Source organism: Pezoporus flaviventris, unplaced genomic scaffold, assembly GCF_033815535.1.
Source record: "Pezoporus flaviventris isolate CSIRO_AGI_PZ_B2104156 unplaced genomic scaffold, CSIRO_AGI_Pfla_v1 ptg000285l, whole genome shotgun sequence".
NCBI lineage: Eukaryota > Metazoa > Chordata > Aves > Psittaciformes > Psittacidae > Pezoporus > Pezoporus flaviventris.
Window position 1 is genome coordinate 868752 of NW_026892832.1, and position 20284 is coordinate 889035.

The 20284-nt window shown below is 41.3% G+C and overlaps 1 protein-coding gene across 3 annotated transcripts in view; it reads left to right on the forward strand.

The window, feature by feature from the left end:
* Nucleotides 1-486: 486 nt before the first annotated feature.
* Nucleotides 487-20284, forward strand: part of APC (APC regulator of WNT signaling pathway) — an 84337-nt gene continuing 64539 nt past the window's right edge. Inside the window, exon 1 of one of the 3 annotated variants that reach the window (XM_061443062.1) lies at nucleotides 487-623. The gene's annotated coding sequence lies outside the window, so the exon portion shown is untranslated. Of the gene's footprint in view, nucleotides 624-834; nucleotides 964-20284 lie in introns of those variants that run through there. The other 2 variants (XM_061443065.1, XM_061443064.1) reach the window with 2 other exon arrangements.

Genomic DNA, 20284 nt, shown 5'->3' on the forward strand with positions numbered 1-20284 from the left:
CCCAGGAGTGCCCAAGACCACCTCTAAACCACGTCACTAAGGTCCTCATCTTCAGAGTTTTTTAACACTTCTAGGGACAGTGATTCCACCGCTGCCCTGGGCAGCTTGTTCCAATGTCTGAGGACCCTTTTGTAGAATTTTTTTCTTATATTCTATGTAAAACTCCCCCAGCACAACTTGAGGCCATTCCCCCTTGTCCTATCACTTCTTATTTAGGAGAAGAGACCTGCTCCCACCCCACTACAACCTCGTCTCTAGTAATCGTAGAGTGCAGTAAGGTCCCCCTGACCCTTCTCCAGACTAAACACCCCCGGTTCCCTCAGCTGCACCTCATCAGATTTGTGCTCCAGACCATTCACCAGCTCCACTGCCCTTCTCTGTACCCACTCCAGCATGGCCCTCAGCAGCGCAGACTAACAGACATCAGACGCCGGGACCTCTCACTAACTAGCTCCCCACCCGCCTGCCTGCGTTCTACCACCGCGGCAGGTGCACGCTACAGGGAGCGGGTGAGGCAGCTCTCGCCCTTACGCATGCGTGCAGCCATTGCTGCGCCTGTGCAACCGCTTCTCTCCTCGGACAAGATGGCGGCGGGGAGACCAGGCCGGGAAAGCGAGTGAGGGGTGCGGCCGGGGACCAGGGCGGGCGGGAAGAGGGCCCTGGCGCTGCCGCTGAGTGTGTCTAAGGGAGGTGGCTGCCTGGCAGGGGTAGGGCTCTGCAGGAGCTGGGGAGGAGGCCGGGGCTGCCCCGGAGCCTGCTGCGGGGGTGAGGATCTGGGGAGACGGGTCAGGGATTGGTTCCCGCCGGTGAGGAGGGAGAGAGGCTACGCCGGCTCCGCCCGTTGCCTCTGCGCGCCGGCCTGGGAAGGAGGCGCAGCTTTCGGCTCCGCGGGCCCGCTCCGGTGGCGGGAGGCATCGGAGGAGTCGCGGCGGCGCTGGCGGGCGGGGAGAGGAAGGCAGACAGGTGAGTGCCCGTCGGCTGGAGCGCCAGCCCCGGTGGAATGTGCCCGATTCGCCGGGCCCCTCTCACCAGTTTCTCGGGCAGCACTCGGTAGTGGCAGCCTCGGGCGGGTCTGAAGCTGGCTACGGCTTTGAGTGCGCCCCTCCTTGAAGCCGCCTGCGATTTGACGTCATTTAGTGGTTTTGTTCTTCAGAATTTGTCTGGAAGTGTTCAGGTCCTTGGTAGTTAAGATGCCGCTTGGAATGTGAAAGCCATTGGGTCAAGGCCCAGCAACCAGGTCTTAGGAATGGCATGGCTGCTATATTCTATGGAAAGATACTTAGTCTTTGACCTGCAGAAGCCTTCCTTGTAACTGTTAGATGAGTCTTTAACTTCAAATCTCGGTATTAGCAGGGCTTATTGCTTCTGTTATGTGCTCTCTCTGACCTCTTGTAATGAGGGATGGATCTGCACAGGTATCTGTGACCACAGCCTCACTTTCTGAAGTCGTTCTAGCCTCAGTGGCCATTCATAGCTTAAGGAGTGATGTAATGTAAACTAAAATACTTCAGTTTCCATAAATGTCAGTTTCATTGTGTAACTGCAGAGTAATTGAGCAGTGAAGATGTAAATGTGCTAAACTACATAACTGATTTGCTTTTCGTTGCTCCCCCTATAACTATAAACAATATGATGGTAGTGATGTCTAAAACTGGGAAGACAAATCTTTTGGTAAAGCTCTCACAGAAATCTTCTGAAAAACAAGGTTCTGCAGAAACTGTTTTCATGTACATGCTTCTACCAACTTCTGACTGAACAAGGGAAAATTTTGTTCTGTGTACCAGTGGAGAAGCACGGCTTTGAAAGCTTTGCTTCAGGAGTACTGCTAACATTCTGGTAAGTTAAGGCTATGGCAAGAGTTAAGTAAGATTAGATCACTAACTGAAGTGCAGAGAAACTGAACCTTTTTGTATTCAGGTGCTGTAATCTTATATTTTTTAAAACTATGTTTGAAAAAAGATTGTTTGCCAGATGGGTTCATCCAGTCCTAAACACTCAATATTAGTCTTAGTGAATGTCATGAGATCATTGTTATGCTTCAGTTTCAACCTCGTCCATGTGTTCTTTTGCATTTAGTTATAATAAAAGCTATTTATAGAATAGCTCTGTTCAGTGAGAAAGACCTTGCAAATACTTGCTCTCCATTGATGCTTTAGGTTTAAAAAAAAAAAACAGCAACCAACACCCCCCCCCAAAAAAAGAAAGAAAAAACAAAACAACAGCAAAAAAAAAACAACTCATGTATGAAGACAGGCTGAGAAAGTTGGGACTGTTCAGCCTAGAGAAGAGAAGGATGTGTGGAGACCTCATAGCAGCCTTCCAGTATCAGAAGGGGGCCTATAGGGATGCTGGGGAGGGACTCTTCATTAGGGACTGCAGTGATAGTACAAGGGGTTACAGGTTAAAACTTAAACAGGGGAAGTTTAGGTTGGATTTAAGGAAGAAGTTCTATACTGTAAGGGTGGTGAGTCACTGGAATGGGTTGTCCAGGGAGGTTGTGAGTGCTCCATTTCTGGTAGTGTTCAAGGCCAGGTTGGACAGAGCCTTGGGTGCGATGGTTTAGTGTGAGGTGTCCCTGCCTATGGCAGGGAGGTTGGAACTAGATGATCTTAAGGTCCTTCCCAACCCTAACTATTCTATGATTCTATGAACTCAGCTTATTTGGTAGAAGGTATTCATACTTAGGAAAAAAAAACAACCCAATATGTGGAAATCCAAATGGTGATATGGGTAAGGATTTATGTGTTGTTTTTTTTTATTTAATTTCAAAATAATGCAATAGGAGACACTGCTGAGCATAAGGACATGTCTTACTGTGTCTCTTATTTCAACGCAATGAAATCCATGCTCAGGTATGTTGAGTTTTGATACCTAGGCATCTGTTGCACAAAATATTAATCAAATAATAACTTCACAACTACAGTTCCTTGAGAATGCTGATGACATTCACTGCACAATGTGCTGTGTCGTATGCAGAGTTTCTGGTACTCTGTTTTCGTCTATATTAGTGCTAAACTAACAGCTGTTGGCCCCAATGAACACCCACATTTTGTGTTTACAGTATCTTGTGTATGCTTTCAAAAATGTGTATTTGTATATACATACATACCTTCAGTAAAGACCTGTAGATTATTTATTTCTAGAATCTTCTTATAGCTAGATATTCTCTAGAGTAAGAGAATTATATACTTCTGTATTTAAAACTAAATTGCATAGTTAACAACAAAACTTACTTAATCCTGTAATGATCAAAAAAATTTTGATTTGGCTGACTTTATTTTAGCTAGACTCTAAGAAGTCTTTCTTTGAGTAAAAGCAAAGTAGTTAAATAGTTTGAGTTGTTTTATAGTAGTTAATTTTTCTTGTTTGTTTCAAACAGTTCAGTAATGATAAAATTATTCACATGGATATATATGCTTTTGGAACTATTTTATGGTAGCAGGTTGTTCAGAAATATCAGGAGTGGCAAGTGAAAGCATAGTACTGATTTAGGATAGTATGCGTCTTTGTTTCCACTTTCAAACTATGCTGCAGAAGTTGTTTTATAGCATTACACAACAGAAATCCATAATTTCTGTGGTCTTCTCTCACCCTTATAGACTGAAAATCAGTTTAAGAATCTTCTTGTTCTTGTGCCTCACATATCCTACTTTGAATTGTCTTGCATTTTGACAGTAGAAAACGATGTGTGCTTTATTTATATCAAGTTATCCGTTTTTCACAGTGTGATTTTTAGTAACTTGTAGAATAGCATGGAATAAGCAATGGTTTAATAAATTGAAATTATTAGGTAACCAGCTTGGTAATTACCTACATAACTGCTAACTTCTAATGTTTTAGTGCAAATATCAGTATAGTGAATGTCAAAAGGAAAAAAAAAGAAAAAAAGAGGTGTATCAAGATTCATTTGTTAGCTTCCCTTTCAACAAAGTCTCCACTGTAAGTTTAAAAATGCAGTATGACTTTACTAAATTAATGTATATGGGCTCACCTGGGAAGTAGTTGTAACAGATCCTTAAATGGATCTTCTAGTTGGTGTTCATGTTCATATTATTTTCATAATCTATTTATTAACAGTATTAGCAGAAAAAAATCCAATTTTACCCTATAGTCTTAGCTTTGAGTCTTCCAGATTCACATATCCAACTTCTAATGTTTTGATATTTAATACCCCGCATTGTTGGCATTTTGCTCCTAATAACTTGAATTATGACTGCAAGTATATCTTTATTAAAATAGTGTTAAAATAACCTGTGACAATGATTTCAATGGCAAGTCATGCTGTACTGTTGTAGAACTTGGGTTGTTGGGTGACCACCTTTCAGTTTTAGTTCGGTTTGCATCTTACTGCATCCATTGTAGCTGGATGATAAAGCTACTACGCAGTAAGCATTTGCTCAAAATATCAGAGGTCTGTTTTCAGCAGAGACGTTTCAGTGAAGGTTATGGGAGTGGTAGGAAGTTGGCAAAAAGATAAAGAGTTATACTTGTCTGGTTTTGTTATCTAAAAATGCTACTGTACCAGTACCTCTGTTGGTTGCTGGTCATGGTCATAAGAGTAGTATATGCTAAATTGAATTGACTGCCAAAGATCAGTTTGGTTCCATGAGTATGTTCATTTCAGAGAACCACAGAATCGCTTGAGTTGGAAGGGACCTCTGGAGATCATCCAGTCCAACCCCCTTGTGAAGGCAGGGCTGCCTGGAGCAGGTTACACAGGAATGTGTCCACATGTGTTTTGAATGTCTCCAGAGAGGGAGACTCCACAACCTCCCCTGGGGAGCCTGTTCCAGTGCTCTGCCACCCTCAGCCTAAAGAGTTCTTCCTCATGTCGAGGTGAAACTTCTTGGTTTAGTTGATGGCCATTGCTCCTTGTGCTGTCACTGGGCACCACTGAGAAGAGTCTTGGTGTCATCTTCCTGGCACCTGCCTTTGAGATATTTATATGCAATACTGAGATCCCTTCTCAGTCTTGTCTCCTCTAGGCTAAACTCACAAGAGAGATGGTCCAGACCCCAGATTATCCTGGTGGCCCTCTACTGGACTCTCTCCAGTAGCTCTTTGTCTTTCTTGTATTGAGGAGCCCAGAATTGGACATAGCACTCCAGATGTGGCCTCACCAGGACTGAGAAGAATGAGGGTCACCTCCCTCGACCTGCTGGCCACACTCAGTGCAGCCCAGGGTGCTCTCCCTTTATTAATGAAAAAAGGTTCTCAGGATCACATGAGCTTTTTCTCCTCTCTGAAATCCCTGCTATGGAGGTCCCATGTTGCTGCTGTTCTATAAAGGGCCTCAGCTAAGAATGTCTTTAGAACTAAGCAGAAATTTTTCTTATATAATAGTGTTTAAAATTGCAATTTACTACAGAAATTTAATACAGAAATTTAGTTAAACTGGTTGTTACACACTGAATTTTATGACTCTGTTGTGCTTTGCTGCCATTTCTTGGAGTAAGATTTACACCTCTTTTGTATACTATAAATTGAAATTTGGAAGCATTTCCCTCAAGCTTTCTCTGGCCTTTTTTGTTGTGCTACTGGAGTTTGCATTTGGATTGCAAACTCTCTCTTTAGGTAGTGGGGTGTCACTGTCAGTCCAACCTCAGTGTTGTGGAAGGTTATGGAGCAGACCATGTTGAGTACTGTCACATGGCCAGGCCAGGACAACCAGGTGATCAGGCCCAGTCAGCATGGGTTATGAAAGGCAGGTCCTGCTGGACTAACCAGATCTCCTTCTATGCCAAGGGAACTGCTTAGTGGATGAGGGAGAGGCTGTGGATGTTGTTTACTTGGACTTTAGTAAAGCATTTGATACTGTTTCCCACACCATTCTCCTTGAGAAGTGGGCTGCTCGTGGCTTGAATGGGTGTATTCTTCACTGGGTGAAAATCTGGCTGGATAGCAGAGCAGAAAGAGCAGTGGTGAATGGGGTTAAGTCCAGTTGGCAGATGGTCACAGTTGTTCCCTAGGGCTCAGTATTGAGGCTAGTTCTGTTTAGTATCTGTATCAGTGATCTGGATGAGGGGATCCAGTGCACCTTTGGTAGGTTTGTAGATGATGCCAAACTGGGTGGGAGTAGGAAGTCTCTGCAGAGGGATCTGGACAGGCTGCATCAATGGGCTGTGGCCAGTGGTATGAGGTTCAAGAAGACAAAATGCCAGGTCCTGTATCTGGGTCACAACAACCCCATGCAACGCTACAGGCTTGAAAAGGACCTGAGATTGCTGACTGATGTCCCAGAACATGAGCAGGTTTGTGCCTGGGCCGCCAGGAAGGCCAACAGCATCCTGTGCTGTATCAGCAGTAGTGTAGCCAGCAGGGCCAGGGCAGTAATCATCCCCCTGTACTTGGCACTGGTGAGGCTGCACCTCGAATCCTGTGTTCAGTTCTGGGCCTTTCACTACAAGAGAGGCATTGGGGTGCTGGGGCGAGTCCAGAGAATGGCAGTGGAGCTGGTGAATGGTCTGGAGCACAGATCTGATGAGGAGCAGCTGAGGGAACTGGGAATGTTTAGTCTGGAGAAAAGGCGGCTCAGGGGAGCCTTATTACTCTCTACAATTACTAGAGACGAGGTTGTAGTGAGATGGGAGAAGGTTTCTTCTCCCAAGTAAGAAGTGATAGGACAAGGGGGAATGGCCTCAAGTTGTGCCGGGGGAGTTTTACATAGGATAGAAGCAAAAAAATGTCTTCACCAAAAGCGTAGTTAAACATTGGAGCAGCAGGGCAGTGATGGAGTCACCATCCCTGGAGGTACTGAAGCCATGTAAACACAGCACTTGGTTTGGTGATAGTCTTGGCAGTGTTAGGTTAACAGCTGGATGTCCAACGTAAGTGATTCCACAGTTCTAAGAAAATTATTTGAATGCCTGAGTAAGCATGTCAGGATAGAACTTACAGCTGTCACTGAATATTCCGAAGTAGATTTCTGCTCCTTATTTTGTTTTGTCTCCTGATGTGATTGGTATATTTTTTTTTGGGGGGGGGGGGGGGGGGTGTGTCTGTGTTTTCGTTGGGTGGGGTGTTTTGTGTTTTTTTTGTTTGTTTTTGTTTTATTTACGTTTTGGTGGTTTTTTTTCTGTTATGTTGGAGTATTTTTCTTAACTGATATTTGGGTGTATGAAAAGGTAGGTTCTAGTGTGACTAAGCATGATGCAGACCGAGGTTCTAATTAGATAAACAGGAAATCATGTTCAAACGTGGTGAAAATCAAGAGTGTTATAATATTAAATGTATCTCTGGCTTTAGCAGAAATTACCCGTGAGATTAAGCTTGCAAGAATTTTTTTTTATGAAAGTTCTGTAAACATCTTTAGTCACGGACTTTATATTCAGGTATGTACAACAGAACGGATCTGACTTCATGTTGCTACTTGCATTAGCATTGTAGAAAAAGAATAATCTTCAGAGTGATAGGAGCAAAGTGTTAGCAACATCAGATTATTGCAAGGGCCTTGTTCATCCTAGTAATTTTTGCAATGTGGCTTTGTGTCATAATTATTTCCTAGAAATTGAGGGGTATTAACAAAAACAATGAAACATGGCATATAGTGTGCAGAGATTTTTGTTGTTGTGAAGTGTTTCTTGTTTGGGGTTTTCAGAGTTAGTTTTTTGTAACTAGTCTTTGTAATGAATTTGTAGTTTGCTGGGATAGAAATGAGGAAGTTCTTCTCTATAATTCAGTCATTATAATGATGGTTCTCCTGTTTATTATAGGTAATAGTTACTGTACTGGGGGTATGAAGTTCTTGCTCACAATGTCTTGCCTTGCAGTTGTTGTCTGTTCTTAGAAATTACCGATTTGCCAAGCCTGTGGAGTTTGATGTGAGTAAAGTTGCTTTTCATGCCAGTTGTGATTGAGTTTGGAGTAGAATATAAGAAAAGATGTTGATGGTAGAAGAGTATTTGTACTGTAATGAAGATAAAGGAGCATGCTGCAGAGCAACTTAAAATTGAGGTGAGTATGTATAGCTGTACCTAGTTTTGGGGGGAAGTGCAGGGGAAGGTTTTGTTACTCCTTGCAGCACAGACCTGAAAATCAAACTTTCACAGTCTGTCACGAAGCAGTAGTATATGCTGATATAAGAGGAGTACATACTGAAATGGCTCTTTTCCACATGTACATGGGTTCTTTATTAGGAATAGGATAATCTTTTTTGCATAGATTGTGTATACTAATTTTTATGTACAAACCACTTAATATGCTAAATATACATTCTAGGAAGTCCTGATGTGTGGTTAACATTAATGTATGTTTGGATATGTTTAAGGCATACGAAGAATGTTGAGGGAAATAAATTTACCAAGTTTATACCTATTTTGTGACGTTAGAATTTAGTAGTTTGGAGATTAGACTCTTCTAGCTCCTTTTTTAGAAATGTTATTTCAGACATGGTAACAGTAGTGTTCTGGAATGTAGTAACTTTTGGAGTTAAGGTTTCGTGAGGCTATGGTATAAGAATTTGGACAGATCTGTTCACATTATAGAAGAAGTAGTCATGCTACTTGTAATCCTAATAGAGGGTTTAATGGTCAAGGCTTCTTGTAATGATGTGATATAACAACAGCTTAATATTTGAATGATGATGGAAACACTGAAACATTAAATTGTCATTGATTATATGTTTCTATATTTTAAACAAATTTCTGGAGTAAAAATGCCTAATTTATCTTTGATTTATTTTAATAATGCAGTTAATTCCTTGCTGGCTTAAACAATCTTGAAAAGAGGATGTTGGAAAGTGCAGCTCTTATTTTTAGCTGCAGCAGTGTCACTCGTCACTTCAGTCACAGCAGTTGCTTTGTGTATGTATAACGTACTTTGGAGTAGGTTAAACTGTAAAATGACATTCCTTTTGAAAATGGAGCAGAATAATTTGATCAAACAAGCTTATAACCTTACTACATTGTATTTTGTGTGTACAGTATCTAAATAAACATACTGGGTTCCTCAGCTGATCTTCTTGGACACAGGTTGTGGTAGTGCTGTCTTTATTGATCTAAATTCAGGTACCACTCTTGCAAAGTACTTCCACTTTGCCTCAAGTTCAATACTGCTACTGTCTTACTAGTCTTGATTTGTGCTACTCAGATTGAATATGTTTTTTTTTGTGGTTACTTGTTCTCAGAACACCATCCAAATATCAGATGTGTTTTGAAAATACAGTTTAAAGAAATTTTTCTTGTTGCAAAGTCTTTTGGTACTCATGTTGGTCTTGATTGTTGGTCACATTGGTCTCTACTACTTGGTAAAAATTAAATGCAGTTTTAGTTAAATTCTCGAATTTTAGAAGCTTAAGACCAGCAATATCTGCATTTGTGAACTTTTTTTGTACAATTAAATCCTGACATCTGGTTCCCAAAGCTTTGAAACATTGTCAGAAGCCTGTTTAATGCCTTGTTAAGGGCCTAAGGAAGTGGGTGACGTTTGCACTGCTCTTACCTGTATAGTAAAAGCTACCTTTTCTGTAGCTGATCTACTGCCTGGTTTGAACTTTCAGTATTGTGTTGCAGGCTGCTTATTTCAGTGAAAATGCTGGCTATCTTATTAGTTTGATATTCAATAAAAGCTTCAAATAGATACATAGACACTTATTTTCATGAGAAAAGACAGCTTCTATCCTGAAAGTGAAATTTGTATTCTCAGTCCTGGTTTCGTGGCTTTCCAGTGCCCTTAATGCTTGCCTGAAGGAAGGAGTGTGTCTTCCTCAAGTTTGGCGGTTCTTAGAGTAGAACATTCCTATTTATGATGTGCAAAGCATAAGTCAGAAAGGGTAAGTAAGTAGCTGTGGATCTTTTACTATGGTAAAAGGGATTCAAGCCCAAGTTCTTTTGAGCCCAAAACTTCCTTTTGTTGTTGCTGCTGGGGCTTATTCCCCCCTCTCCCCCCCCTTCCTTGTTTTGTTTTGCTTTTTTTTATGATTCAGTTGTTTGAGGTGAGAAAGGGGGAGATTTAGGTATTTGAATTAGATATTCCACAAAGGAAACACTGTACATGCGTTGAGTAGTGGGATTTCTGGAGATAAATGACTGCCTTGTCTTACTGTTTGCAGCTTCTGTATTTCCTGCTCAGAAAGATCTACATTTGGGATTTCTACTCTTCCTGAGCTGTTTCCCACAGAAATTGTGATCCAAGGACTCATGTAAAATTTCCTTGATTACTCTTCATTAGTCATTAGAGGCATGGGTATGGAATGAAGTTTGGACAAAGCTGTTAGCTGCAGTACACCAGGATTTAGACCAACAAATAAACAAACTGATTATGTTGTAATTTACTTACTTTTGGCGTCAAAACTGTCACTGTCAGCAGTTTGGAGTAAAAGCTTTGGTGCCAGTAACCTTGACACTGATTGGCACCTATTGCTGCTGAGAAGGTGGTGTCAACAGGCAATACTAAGATATGTGAGAATTTGAGGTTAGCAGAATCTAATATATGACCATATTCCTTCCACATTGTCACTTTATAACACAAACCTAAATTCATATTTTTTTTTAATAACACAACAGAAATTTTGTTTACAGGCATTATCCATACCCGGATTAAGCACAACTCTGAAAACTTACCAGTTCTTGTACGTATTTCTTTGACATTTCTTGGTACCAATCTTCCTCCTCCTTTCTATTTCAGCAGAATGAGCGTATTGGGATTTTGTTCTGTGGTATTCAAAACTTTTAACTACAAGCCTTTCATTTTATGGGACTGTAATTTTAGCCCAGTCTAATGGAGTGGTGACAGAAACTTCTGTAAAATTCTTGTTTCCACAACAGCAGGAACTAAAAAACCCCATAGAGTTCCTGAATTTGCTCTAGCATTTTTCTGTCTTTTCTATTTTGTTGTTACTTCAGTGAAAACTACAGATCTAAATAAGAAATACAAGCTCAAGGGCATTAGCTAATGTGGTTTTTCTGCTTTGGTTAAAAATACAGCTTATTTGTTTATATGTGTTGTTACGTATGTTTGTGACTTCTTAAAAATTCTATATACTGAATATGACCTAGGGTAAAAATGCCAACATAGAATAATAGTACCTAGTTCACATCTAAAAGTCCACAAATATGCTTCAGAATTAGTTCCAGAGTGGTTTAAGATCAGGACTCAGCTTGGAATCGGTGAAATAGTTTTAATTTAATCAGATTTTTTTTTAATTGCATTCAGGCTACCAGGATGTGTGGAGTATGCCTAAGTATCAGTTCATACATGAATGTGGTTATTATATTTTTGTCTTGGAATATCCTTGCTAGTTCAGCATTTGTACACTGTAAATCTATGTCTTTGCATTCAGAAGTTAGACTGAATCGCTATTGTGTTAATGCATGCCAGTGCAATCAAGGATCCCGGATATTAGGAGAATTCTTGTTAGTCAGTATAAGACTAATGGGATATTTGAATTGGCATGGAATTAGTTCTCCAACAAAAGGTTTAGGTGCTAGTTCATGTGATCGCTCACTAATTAAATGTCTAAATGTCATTGTTAAGACCTTGAGAACTAGACTTGATTCATAAAGCTTTTTCCAAAAAATGTTTCCAGTGCTAGAAGTTGAAAAGAATGATTTGAATGGAGAAAGAGAGCTTGTCTTCCTCTAAAATCAGTGGGTTTGTGTATTGCTTTATTTGCATGAAAAAGTAGTTGTCAGTATGTGACTGTCTTTATACTGTTCAAATCTCTCTTGATTTTACTTGTGAGCAAGATGTCCAGGACTTTTTCTACAAGTGAAATGGTGTCTTGAATGCTGTGAAGGTCTGAAGAGTCCATTTGACAGTCTGGTATGCATGAAGCTAGTTGTAATGACAAAGCAGGTTTGTAATTCACTGTTTTATGCTTTAGAAATCTAAGGTGGTTTGAATGTTTTAACTTGTACAGAAAATAATGGCAAAACACTTACTTTCAACATACCAGGGTTACATAGCTAAGTTTTACAATTGCTCTGCAAATATATTAATTCTTGACTTTAAAGTCAACTGCTTTGAATATAGGTAGCATAGGAATGTATAAATTTGTTACTTAGTGCTTATTGCTTCAGAATTTTCTGACTTGTGACTTGTAAGCAATGAAGCTCACTACAAAGCCAAGTAACTGTTCGTATGGGCAGTTTGCTACCTAGTTTGCTGTTTGAAGGAGAACTGTTTATTTTAATCAGTTAATTTTCTTTGAAGTTCATTGCACCAGCATTTCGAACTGTGGACGGATAGTGCTTTTTGTAATTCTTGCCTCTGTCCTGCATTTCCCAAGTTGTTATGAAGTTACATTACAGGAGTCTCTAGGAGCCCTGCAAGCATCAGAATTGCTTTGTGTTGGGCAAACCTCAAATCCATAAAATTACACTGCTCATAGCCTGCAGTGTAGAATGTACCAGGCATTTGAACTAGGAAATAAGGTTTTCATGAGGCTCACTATTAGCACTTGCCAGCATTTTACTCTTTGGAAAAGGGAAGGTAATGAACAGTAAATAAACGAACATCAGGAAAGTATCAGCCAGGTGTAGACTAGAAAGCCCCTGCTCTTGTAGCTCACTTGTTTTCAGTGAAATCGTGCTATACAGCCTTTCATGTGAGTGCTTGGACTTGGTGGAGTGGCTGTGCTCCATCATATTACTGAAATATAGGTGTACCCCTTCATGTGATGGGTGCATTTGACTTCCAGTCAAGTCGCTCATCCAGATGACTGTAGTCACATGCGTGTTTGATCACATGATGAATGAGTGCCATGATGCGAATGTCACATGAAGTTTCAAGTGGTAAGATATACCTAGTAATAAGATGGGGGGAAAAAGTCAGGGAAAGTGGAAAAAGTAAAAAGTGAGGCTGATGAACATTCATCTTAAGTAAGAAAATTTCAGTTACTAACAGTTGTATTTCTGGAGAAGGACTTCAGTTTTCTGTTCATGTCACAATGACGTGATCTATTGTTTCTTCCTTGTCAGAAGACATAATGCCTAATATGAAGATTTCTTATCATTCTGTTATCACCTGGGATAATTAGCTTGCAAAAATAACCCCTTTGGTGTTGTAAGAAATGCTTAAGATTCTTTGAATCTCAACATGCATTGATTTGCAGGCACTAAATTTGCCTGCAAGACTACTTTATTTGGAATTCTTGTTTGTTTAGAAAAAAAAAAAGAGTTTACTTGGGATCACTCAGTGCCAGGCAAACTTAGAAATCCTAGAAGGGGATTCAGTACTGGATTAAAACTATAAACAGTTATAAATGGGTAATCCATCAATAAAATGCAAATCCATGCAGAGGAAGAAGATCTGTGTCAAATACGGTTTTCTCTAAATCTCAGATAGTTAGGGCTGGTGGTTTAGCTGCCTTGCCCTGGGGATCTTTGAAAACACATCTTTTAAGACTGAAGTACTGGGGTTATGCATTAGGAGGAAAAGGAGAAAAGTGTTCTCTAGAACACTTAGCAATGGGCAGTTTTTCTAAATATGGTTGTGATTATTTAAAATTTTGAATTGTACCTCCAGCCTGAGTATTGCAAGAGAGTTGCAATGCTATACACTTTAATCATGCAATTGTATCGTATTGTTTTAAGATTTAATGCATGCAGCGTAAGTATTCTAATTGTCTAAGTAGCTGGTGGCTCTGGATTCAAGTTGGGAAGAGAAGCTGGCACTCCAACTATGCACTCGTATTTAGATTGAGGAGTTTAAAAACACTTCTGGCTTCTATGTTTTTGACACACTTAAGGGCTTTTATCTGTTTTGTTACTCCACTGATGCTTTATTTGTGGCATGGGTCTGGAGTGTTGGAATGGAAGGACACTTGCCCTTTGGAAAGGACAGGCTGGTATTTCACCCTCTATGTCAGTGAGTACCTGGAGTGCACAGAGTTCTGCCTGGGGATGGATGAGAAACCCACTGAGAGCCTGGGGGTCAGGATTAAAGGGAGGCCAGAGACAAGGACATTACAGTGTGGGTCTGCTACAGGCCATCCAACCAGGAAGACCTTTATAGACAGATAGGTGTGGCCTTGTGTTCACAAGCCTTGGTCCTTATGGGGGACTTCAACCACCCCAGTGTCTGTTGGAGGAACAATGCAGCAGGGCATAAGCAATCCAGGAAGTTCCTGGTATGCACTTATAATTTCCTTCCACAAGTGACAGAGGAAGTATGTGTCATAGAGCACTGTTGCTACAGCTCTAGAGCTTGGTACTGGAAGCAGCTTGCCTAGAGATGTAACAGATGCTTCAATTTTGCTTTCCTTTTCTACTGAATTGGTAGGTCAGTTTCAAAAAGTATTCATGCTGCATGAATTCTAAACAGGGCAGCTTGTACTTGAAATTTTGTTTCTTACTGATTATTCAGCAAGCTGAACCTTCATTGTTAGGAGAAAATATCCTAAGAGATTATAGACTGCACAGTTTTTTCTAAAAAAATCCCCACCCCAATGGAAGCAAAAAGTTTTTTCAACCTCACTAGTGTTACAGTAAGTAAGATTGAAGATGCCGTTCAATCAAAAACCGAAAAGAAAAACATAATTCCCAGCACCTGTGAGGATGGAGGCACGGACCCAGAGGTAGAGGGCAAGCTGGATCGTTTATTGCAAAGATTACACAGTATTTATATGCTTCCAAGCAATCAGCCAAGCACATCTGTGTTTGCCTTGCGGTTACATCAGGTGAAAGGTCTATCTGATTTTTCTTATTGACATCCTCTTTCCAGTTCTGACATCCTTGTTCCTTGCCAGTTCCAACATCTTCCAAGTACCAGTCAGGGACAGGTCACTCTTAATTGCCTACTATAGATGGTCACTCTTAATTGCCAGCTTTGATACATTCCAACCCCCGCAATTCCCCCTTCTTGTTTTTGCAATGCAGTATACACGTCTTTCAAAAGCTTGGGATAACATTCGCTGCATACATTGTAATAAGCAAGGTACAACGCATGTAGTGGCAAAGAGAGCAAGCAAAAGGATCATTCCTCCCTTAACCAAAGTCAATAGCCACCCAGTTATGACCCAGTTAGAGAAAAGCGATGATAACCAATCTCTATCATCCTCCCTTAGCTTCATTACACTGTCTTTTAATTTACGGATATTTTCATGTATGGATTCTGAGTGGTCTGACAAATTCATGCAACACATTCTTTCAAAAATTTCGCACCCATGTCCATGAGCTAAGAGGAGAAAATCGATTGCTGCTCTATTTTGCAAAGTTGCATGTCTTATAGAGTCAGCATCAGTGAGCAACGCAGAGAGAGCAGATGCTGTAACATCAGTTTGTTTAGCAAGCCAACATCCTAACTTATTCAAGTTGCCAAAGCTTGAGCACTAGCTACGCTGGGAGCTAAAAATGAAGCAGCTATTATTTCACCTGGGTTCCAGAAATTTGCTTTGTCATCGCAGCTTGGTTGAAAAGCGTGTGTTGACCTTCAAGAACACAATTTATTATCATAGTGTTAGTAGGGATAAACATGCCTAAGGTCCCTGCTGCACATGGGCCATCCTTTATATGGGATAGCACCCTTTGCCAGGCCCGATCTTGTGGCAACTGAGGCATGGACTCTGTTTCTGGCTACAAACAAAATCCCTTACTGAGTGAGCTTACAGGATTTTATAGTATTCCGCTTAGTGGTTAGTAGCGGTTAGTTCTTTTGGTACTTTTCCATCACAAAATAATTTTATTGATCACGCACTCTTTCAGCCAACCACATTACTGTCCACACACCTTTGCATGAATAATTATTTCTAAAGATAGTTCTCTGCTATCACTACTCGTTACAATCTCACTTCCACTTCCCCTTGACTACACATTCTTTACCTTGTCTTAAGCATCCTCCTGTTTCCAAATTTACAGTCCTCAAATTATCTTGATGCTCTTTCTTTGGTTCCACCCGATGTTCTTTCTCCAGTTCTTCCCGACTTACCCCATTCACTTCTCCCAAGGTTTGTGGCTGATAAGAGTCCAGATGTCCAGGCTCTGTCCGCCAGGTCTACTGGCGCAGCTTGAGCATTCCCATCTCCCCCTTCCTTATAAACTAACAAAACATTGTTAACAGACTTAGCAAACAAAACGATTTATACAAGCAATTAAACAAGGAAGTTTGATTAAAATACACAGAGATTTTTACACAGGTTAATGCGATGTTAATAATGTTTTTCAAGCATGCACTGATGCCCTATTCTGACAGCAAACTTTCTAGCCAATTCCAGCTACTCTCCACTCGCAACTTCTTAACTCCATCCTTTAGGTTTTGAATTGCATCATGGACAGACTCAGAATGATCAGATAGATTCATGTAACACATTCTATCAAAGTCTTTACAACCATGGCCTTGAGCTAATAGCAAAAAATCTATGGCAGCTCTATTTTGAAGGGTAGCGTGTTTGACTGAATCGTTATCTGATGTTAACAGACCATTACTGTGGGTGAAAAACCTCCGGGGCAGAGGCTGGGTTTCTTCCCGCCTCTCACCGGGACGAGTGGACCCCCCGCCGCCCAGCAGCGCGCATCTTGGCTGGCGCAGCGCGTCCCCGCGCCTGCCGGAGCACACAAAGGCGAGGGGCGGCCGAGTATCACAGCCCTCTGCCCTCGGGCAGGCAGTGGGGGGAGCCCGCCGGAGCCTGCTGCTGCCGCCGCCGCCGGGCAGGTGACTGAGGTCGCGGCATCAGGGAGGTGGAAGCGGCGCGCCCGTGCTCCGCAGCTCCTTATCCCACCGCTGCCACCAGGCGCAGCCCCTCGGTCGGAGGGGAGCCCCCGCCGCAGCTTCCACCCAGCTCCTCCCGGAGCGCCGTTTTCCTCCCCACCGTCCAGCCCGCGGTTCGCCTCGTGACACACGGGATGTGGAGCATTCAGGTTGTGGGGCTGGTTCACAGCACCTTGATTTTCCGCTTGTTTTTTAATGTTTTTCCACATATCATGCGGGTCAGGGCGGTAGAGGTCGGGTTCTCTGTAAGGGTCGATTGGTCCGGGATCAAAACGGTCATCTTTGGTTGGCTCATTTGCTGTTGCAGCCTGCCGGCGGACATCTTCCCACAGATCGATAAGCACGGGAGGGTGTGTGAGCACCAGCAAAGCTTGTGTCGCATGACAGCCAATGCCAGGATCAGGCGGGAATAGATCTGGCTCAGTTTCTGGGTCTACTGGCCCCGGGTGTAGAGGATCCAGAGTGTTCTCATAGACTGAGTGCCATATGGCCAGCAGTCTGGGGGCCACTGCATCATCCCTTGTGTCTGCATCCCAAAGGCAGACCCCAATCTTGTCCCATACTCCCTTCTGATAAATATTAGTTGATGTCGCCTCTGGGGCATGGGCTGAGGCCCATATTCATCAGTCTTTCCGTTTATCTTCATTTATAGTAGCCCCCTTCTTCGCTAGGAATTTTACTAGTACTCTGTACACCGATTTGTGCTCGGGGGATACAGAGTTTCCCATATTCCTGTTCCCAGCTGCTTACCTTAGTCAGAGGTATTGGTTAATTGCTGCAGCCTTTCGGAGTTCGGCTGGGCTCCTCACCGGTAGCCAAGTCATGGCTCTGTCTTGTCCCTGTTCGGGTGCCGTTTGTGAGGATGGAGGTGTGGACCCAGAGGTAGAGTGCAAGCTGGATCATTTATTGCAAAGATTACACGATATTTATATGCTTCCAAGCAATTAGCCAAGCACATCTGTGTTTGCCTTGCGGTTACATCAGGTGAAAGGTCTATCTGATTTTCTTATCGACATCCTCTTTCCAGTTCCTACGTCCTTGTTCCTTGCCAGTTCCAAGTTCCAGTCAGGGACAAGTCACTCTTAATTGCCTACTATAGTTCCTCCTTCCCATGGTCACTCTTAATTGCCAGCTTTGATACATTCCAACCCCCACAAGCACCCATACCACCACCATCATGAAACCCTGTACTTTGAGGCTGTGGATTTTTTAACTTTAAGTAAATCCACTAAATTGTGTGCTGGGAGAGGGTGGAGAAAATTTTAGTATGCCACCAGTGCCTAGGGGCTTGTGTAAAAGTAAATTCCCTTAAGGACTGAGACCCCGGTCATCCAAGGAAGCCTTTTTATTGTGAATAAATAAGCTGAAGAGAGCAAGAATCTTTCCAGAACAAACGCTAACTCAAAAATCTGACATGAATCATTATTCTTGGTGATGAATATGGCTGTGTGAAGGAAAACTGCATGCTGGTCAAATGTCTGGGGGTATGCACTACCTGGGATTACAGTCCATTCTGCAGGAATGGTGCTTCATACAGCAGCTTATCTCTGCATACACAGAGAAGTTCTGCATTGGTCCTTACGAAAGAGCTGGAGGAGTTTCTAACCTTAACAGACAATCAGCTAAATCTCAGTAGTGTGATTGAGGCTTGGTTAAAATTGTTACAACACATCATGAGCGTATGCACATTGTGAGGAATTAAAATATTGCAGGAGTAAATTAATTGTGAACTTTCATGCATTTAAAGCCTGGAATAGATCCCAGCATTATTCAGTATGACCGTTACGTCAGAAGCTACAGAACACTAAAACTAAGGATTTATTAAAGAAATATCTTGTCTCACCAGGTGGGCTCAGTTTCTATTAAACTTTTTTGATTTGATTAACCACTCCAGGAAATTCAGTTACAGTTTGTGTCATTTCCAGGTGATGAATTTCTTTAAACTTGTGACAGTTGGAAATTTTTTCAATATACAGTCATAAAAAACAGCCTAGTTTTTGCTAAATCATCTGAGTTGTACTGCTTAAACCATACAGCATAAATCTTCTTTAACAAATTGAGATGCTTGTTGTGGTCCTTCTCAGAACTCCGTAGTAATTACTGTGGTATACTGAAATGAGGAATTTTTTTATATATTTAAGGAAGACATATGCATCCTTAGATTCCTTGTCAACACTTTTTCTTGTAAAGGACAGTTTTTTTTATCGATTTGATAACAGTTGTCATGCTCTACCTAAGAGCCGCTGAGGCCCAGGCCTTCATTTAAGCTCTTAAAAGATTAGAATTATGGCGAGAGGACTCACAGCCACACTTTAGCAAGGTCTTTGTGTTTCTAGACCTTGTCACAGCTCTTCTTAATGCAGTAAGCTTTAAGAAACTTGCCTGTGGCTGGATGTGGTTAACACATTGTTTTGTAAAAGGTCTTTGCTTACATGATTCCACAAAAATTGATCTTCCTTCCTTTTCGGTATCTTGAGCAAAAACCTTGATGATCTCTAGCTATATAGATTTTTTTTGCACTGATTTATTACTGAAATGTGAGAATGCTTACAAGAAATCAGTTCTTGGATTAAGAACAGGTGGTTCAAACCAAACAAAATGGAAGACTACAAAGAAGATTGTGAAGAAAAAGGTGAATATTTCACTGAAGTGATAGAGCTTCCATTTATCAGGGTGGTGTGGAATTCTGGGATGCTCCTGTCTTAGCTATGAAGTGCTTAAAACCATGTAGGGTGCATTTTTTTAGCAGTGACCTCTGTCAGCCACAGTGTAACAACAAACTGATTGTTTATCATGTACAAATGTGAATACTGCAGCTTCTTCTGGCTCATGCTAAAATATTAAGAAGGAAAATAATGCTTTGTCTTGTAATTCAGGCCACTGTACATATTTCAGGTATGCACTCAGTTTCTACTGGGTCTGACCCTTGATCAGTCTGTAAGCAGCTGATGTGCTTATCTGGGTAGAAAGGTACATCAGAGCTGAGGGCTGTGTGACCGCTAATGACAAAGTATTCTAAAGCAAAGTGCTTTGATTACCAGAGATAGCTCTAGTGGAGACCAGGTAAATCCAGAGCCTGGCTCTCTCCAACACCCTGAAAAACATCAAATTCTTGATCTTTCTCTAAACATTGAATATTTATCTACTCTATGGCCAAGATGGGGAAAAGAGGAGAAATCTGTATAAATCAACAAAGTCCTATAGGAAAAGCTTTTCCTCTGAAAAATAATTCCTTGAGAATCCCTTAGGTATGCTAGACAAGGCTTCTATATAGAAGATACAGTAAAGGATGTATAGTATAGGATTATAATAGTAAGGGATTTAACAAGCAGTTGATAGCTTTTCTGTACATCTCTGTATTATCTGTGAAATAATTAAATAGCATGTATTTCTCTGCTTTTCTCACTTAGCTTATTTTACATGACTTTCCAATAGTTAATTGACCCTTGCAAAAGACAGGTCTTTTCACTGTGTGTGGAAAAACCTTTTCAAGTTCAGGAACTTGTAGCATAGCCTTGGCTGTGAGGTGAAGGGGGAATAAAAGAGAAGAAAAAATACAGAATTTTAGTACATAAGTATAATAGAAGATCTTAAAAGAACAACTTTATTTTTGGTTCTCTATTCTCCATACAGAAATTTC